Source organism: Canis aureus, chromosome 6, assembly GCF_053574225.1.
Source record: "Canis aureus isolate CA01 chromosome 6, VMU_Caureus_v.1.0, whole genome shotgun sequence".
NCBI classification, from domain to species: Eukaryota; Metazoa; Chordata; class Mammalia; order Carnivora; family Canidae; genus Canis; species Canis aureus.
The window spans coordinates 32,986,060-32,992,059 of record NC_135616.1 but is presented as its reverse complement, the minus strand read 5'-3'; the positions used below and the strand labels follow the sequence as shown (position 1 = coordinate 32,992,059).

General features: G+C 34.5%; 1 protein-coding gene across 1 annotated transcript in view; it reads right to left on the bottom strand.

Moving 5' to 3' along the window:
* Window positions 1–364: 364 nt before the first annotated feature.
* LOC144315680 (uncharacterized) overlaps window positions 365–6,000 on the bottom strand; it is a 471,692-nt gene continuing 466,056 nt past the window's right edge. Inside the window, exon 6 of the transcript XR_013381454.1 lies at window positions 365–937. The gene's annotated coding sequence lies outside the window, so the exon portion shown is untranslated. The remainder of the gene's footprint in view (window positions 938–6,000) is intronic.

The following is a 6,000-nucleotide window of genomic DNA, read 5'->3' as shown; positions in this document are numbered from 1 at the left end:
AATGTTTTCAGATGTGGACTGGATCATAAGTACCAACAAGATCATGAGGTCCTGGTTAGCAGTAACTGTTTCATGTCTTTGTGCTCTGCTGAAGTGCCATACCCTTTAGGAAACCTTTACCTTTACTCTTCCAGGTTGCCTTCTTTCACCAGCTACTTGATAGCAGCCAATCACATGATAGACATTACATCACGGTTTTTATTGTAACTATGTGTACCCCCCGTCCCCCACCACCTGGAGACAGCAAGCACTCATGTAATGGAGAGGAAAGAATACTGGGTTAGTCAGCAGATGACCTAAATTTATCTGAATTTATCTCTAACCACCAACTGAGGGACTTTGGAGAAATCACTTGGCCTAGACAGTCTTGGTTTTATTGTCCTATACATTTATTGACTTTGTTCTGGGAGTCAAGTAAGATAAGGTCCACAAAACCACTTTGCAAACTACCGAATACTCAAAAGTGTCTGCAAAATGTTGATGCCATCTTCCATATCTGAGGTCCTACACATGGCTGAGTATGCTTGTAGCCTCCAGAACACCCAAAGGAAGACTTGGTCCCTACTGATTACTCTGTAAATATGGCTACATAAATTAATAAATAAATAATTGATCCATAAGAAACCCATTCAACATGAATCAAATGGCAAAGTTGGAGAATAATCCTATCCCAGGACTCCTTTTTAAAGATCAAAATTTTCCCACTTTCTTGAAAGTTAATGCTTTGATGAGTCTCCTGTGCCTCACACCCATTTCTTCTTATTGCTGGTTGACAGAAGCTTGCCTCATTCATGGACAGATTGCTCCTGTCTCAGATGCCTTCCATTTACAACCAACTCTCATGCTGCCCCATATTTCTTCTTGATGGCTTTTAAAAAGCAAGCCAGCTCTTCATCCCAGCACGGCCAATGCAGTTTCCCTTTTGGATCTTGTTCATCTGTTTACAAGGCAACAAAACACACATAAACATCCTTGACACAGCCCAGTGGTAGAAAAATATGATAGTAATAATCTTGGTTTTCAGGCAGGTACTGAATGGTATATCTATATCCCTGAAGAGAACACATTAGAAATGATTACAGCATCTAGCTGCCATATGACCTACCTCGTATAAATGATGCTGACAAGAACTAGGATAAAAATGTGTTTTGTGATTCTATTTGGTTTTGTAAAGATGAAAACAACCAAGATCATGATTAGGGTGGTAATACTAATAAAAATAATACCTTACTTCACTGTCAAAATGGACTTGTTCATTCCTATACTTATTTATGGCTCATAAAGATATTTTAAGGTATATTGGACACTGATTATTAGCTCAAATAATAGATGAGAAAACTGAGATACTAGGTAACTTTTTCATGTTGCCTCCATTTATGAAGTTTATATTAAGCTTTGTAGCTGGTCTTATGCAATCAGCACTACTCCAGAGAAAACCTTTGCTCTCAGGAAGCCTATATTCTAGTCCTGGGAATTATACAATGTCCAAATGAACATGTAACATGCAAGATAGTGTGGATCGTGACAAATGTAATGTTGAAAATAAACCTAATGATAACTTTTTAAAAAGGCATAGAGAATTCTGGAAGGAAGGGTAGAGAGGGAGGCTATGCTCAGAGCAGGGTAAAAAAGGTCTGTCCGAGGGTAATAGTTGACCTGAGATGGGGTAAAGAGGGAATAGCCAATAGGAAAGCTTTTGAAAAAATTCCAGGAAGAGGGAGTTACGGGTACAAAGGCTCTTAATCAATAAAGAGCTTGATGCTGTACAGAACAAGATAGCCATCTCTGTGGCTGGAATCTAGTGGAAATGGAGAGTCACCAATTAGGTTGAAATGGGTAGAAAGAGGTCACATTATGCAAGGTTTATAGGCCATGGTTAGGGCTTTGTATGGTAATGTATTGTTAACTATCTTGAATACTGGTATAAATCCTATTTAATCATGATATATATTTTTGTGTTGCATTGTTGGAATTGATTACCTAATTATTTGCTTTTGAATTTTTATATTTGTCTTTTCTTATTCTGTCTATATCTTATTGGGTATAAAATTTATATTAGTCCCATAAAATTAACAATCATTCCTTACTTTCTGGAAAATATTATTTAAGATAGATATTATCTATTTCTTAAAAGCTTGGTAGAAGACACTAAAAAAGCTATCTAGGCCAAATATTGTTATGTTTGAATGGGAGAAGGGAAGCTTTTCTTTTCTGTTTAGCATTTTACTATCATCAAAATTTATTGATCTCTTCATTTTTCAGTTTCTTCTTGGATCGATTTAGCATTTTAGAAGTTTCCAGTAATTTCTACTTCCCATTCCCATTTTTTTCTTGGCAAAGTTATTGTCATGTGTTTTGTGATGTTTTAAGTTCTATTATAACTGACCTATTTCTTTTTTTTTTTAATTATGTTTTACTTATGTTTGCTTTTTGATTTTTATCACTCTTGTCAGAAAATTGATTATGTGTTTAAGGATAAATTTTTTAAAGAAGCTTATGATTTTCTTCCTTTTTATTTTGTTATTCTTTTCTTTTATAAATATGACATTTCACCAAGTGAAAAATACAGTTTCCTGTCATGATTTTAAAGGCTGCATGATCATAGTTTTAATCATTTCTCTATTCATAGGTTGCTGCTTCTAATTTTTCCTATTGTTAATGATTCTGAACATTTGTTTTTATTTTTTTAAGAAAAATTTTTATAAGTGGACCTCCAAACTTGAAGGTTATAAACATTTCAGGTTTTTAATGCATCTTATGGAAAATTCCTCCAAAATGCTGATCCAGTAACACTCTTCCCAATACCCAATAAAGCCTTTAAGCTCCTATTTCTTCTCACCTTCTCTAGGGTTCAGTGTTATTAATCATCTTAATCTTTGGTTATCTCAAAGTAAAAAAAAAAAAAAATACTGAAATGTCTGTCCATCTTACCCAGCATAAAATACAAAGTCCTTAAAATACCTTCAATGTCCTACATGACCTGGCTATCACCTCCCTAACCCCTCATACCTTGATAACCTTGTCTTTTTTCATTCTCTCCTCTTTCATTTGGTTTCAGTCAGGTCACACACACTAGTTACCTCACTGTTGCTCACACTAAGCAAATTCCTGCCTTAGGGTTGTGTACTTGCTTCCACTAACCAGAATACCTTGTAGTTCCTGACCTGGTCTTCACTTTCTTCATGTTACTTTTTCTATGAGGACTTCTCTAAAAACCAATTTTAAAAGTACCCACTCCAGAAATATAGATTTTCAGTTATGGAATTGAATAAGTCACAGGGATGAAAGGAATAGTACAGGGAATATAGTCAAAGGTGTTATAACAGTATCAGATGGTAGCTACACTTGTGGTGAACAAGTGATATATTAACATATAGACTTGTCAAATCACTATGTTGTACATCTAAAACTAATGTAACATTGTGTGTCAACTATACTTCAATAAATACATACATAAATACAAACACTCCATACTCATAGTCACACTATAATGTTAGCACTGACATAGAAATAGAAATCTGCACTCATGATTTTAAAAAATAATACATGTTTCTGTATCCATCAAAACTGTAAAAAAAAAATCAGGTCTTTATAATGTAAACTTGATATATCCTCCAAGAATCCAGACCTTTTTCCTAATATATTTTTCAACCAAAAGAATCCTAAATTCCTAGGAAAATGGCTAATTCTTATGTGTGAGGCAGAGATGGTTAAAGGTGACCAAACATAGGATATTTTATGCCAGAAAATTGGGACATTTTCAAAAATTAGTATGATCACAAGAGAATAAAGGTGACAGCATGAAGGGGTTCCACCAACCAAAGTTGTGACAATGTGAAGATCAAAAAGATAATAACGACTATATTGATTGAAACACAATGAGTCCATGAAAAGTCATTGGTACATAATGATCCACAAGGTGAGAAAATCAATGTGAAGCATATGAAATCACCTATGAGGTCTCTTTGGGGAAAAAAATTAACTTCAATTTAATTGAATATTTAGAATTAACTTCCAAATTATAGGAGTTACAGGATAAGGGAAAAAATTAAGTGATACCACAAGGAAGTAATCACACAAATCCCAAATTAACAATTTACAGGTCAATTGGTAGAATGACATTGCACAAATGGCTTGAAATTTGAAAGAAAGTTAAGGGATATAGCAACCAGATATAATATATGGTTTAGATTGGATCAAGATTAGGACAGAAAAAGGACAAAGGACATCTTTGGGCAGAAGGGAACGTTTTGTTGGTTGTTAGATGATGCTGATGTTGTGCGAAAGGGAAAGTTGGTTTTAGTTTTGCTCTATATACCAAAGTGGTCAAAATGATAATGTAATATCTTCAAACTTGGCTTCCGATGAATATTTATCTTAACATTCAGTCATCTGGAAAAACAGTCAAAATGTATATTTGATATACTAGTAAATTAACATAATGAATATTAGAAATGAGTTTGCAGCAGTAAATTTTTTTTAGAAAGGGAGGAGGGATGAGGGAGTGGGGAGGAGGAGAGAGAGAGAGAGAAAGAGAGGAGAAGCAGAGGGAGAGAAAGAATCCCAAGCAGGCCCCACACCCAGCACAGAGCCCAACATGGGGGCTTAATCTCACAACTCTCAGATTATGATTTGAGTTGAAATCAAGTCAGATGCTTAACTGACTGAGCCACCCAGGCACCCCTACAAGTAATAAAATTAGTGACTTGTTAATTAGAATAAAAATGTAAAATTTTGAGGTTTTCTTGGGAAATTAATGGTGGCCAAAACATCTGTCCAAAATATTGAGACAGTCCACACTGTTGCCTGCACATAGAACAAGAACCTAGAGAGTTCTTCATTGTTCATGTTTCACAACTCATAACTGGCCTTATGTCTAACAACTGGCTCTTGGTAACATGATTCTGACATGATTCTGACTATCAGTCAGCTGGATCTTACCCCTAAGATATCATCACATTTATGTTCAGTGCACTTATCTTGCAAAGTGCTCTTAGAACCCACAAAGGGCCATATCTGACATTTTTGTCTATTTAATGGGTTATGTGGTTACTTTATGCTTCCTTGCTAATAAACGTTTATATGTATGAAGTTAGTTTTCCCCATAGATGTAGAAGAAAAGTATATCTACCACTTACCTCTAACTATCAACACGTATTAATTTTTACCAAAAAGATTATGATATTGCTCATAACCAAACTGGCCTAGGCCAGTTCAAAATAACACTCCTTCCTCAAAAATTCAAAATAGAAATGTGTTCATGCACACATACATGCATACACATACAACCATCCTCACTGTCATTCTTTCTCTTGCAGAGAAAAGAGAAAGAATTATGTGGATCCTGGATGTCCACATACATCCAGGTATAGATGTATATCTATTACCCTCAAAGGGTAATCACACTTGGTTATAAAAGTGGGTATAACTTAAATGAAATGTTTATACTCCATGTTACAACTGCTATTAAAAACCTCAAAAACAGGTTCAATAACATTAATACAAAAGTAAAAAAAAAAAAAAAAAAAAAAAAACGATTAAATGAATGAAATGTCCTCGGAGAAGTGGCTGACTTTATAACTAAAGCACAAAAAGCAGCAGATGAGCCCAGAGCAAATTTTAACAGGAAGTAAGCAAGTATGCAGAAAATGTGGATGTATGCCTCAGAGACAAAGAAGCCAGCTTGAAGGGTTTCTTATGAGTCAAGACTGGGATAATTTAAGCATAAGCTATATTTATATCATATATATATGTAATATATATACACACACACATATATATATACACATACACACACCCACATGCACAGATTGTAAATTACAACTAAAGTAATAAGAGCCCATGATTACATTCTGGTGTAAATAAGTGAAAAAAAAAAATACGGAAGAAAGGGGAGCTCTCCCTTACAAAAGTCCTAATATCATCTTATGTTTCTTGTTAAGAATTTAAAATACTTATTAAGTTTATAGTAAAGACAGGAGTCAGACACCGTCTTAATCA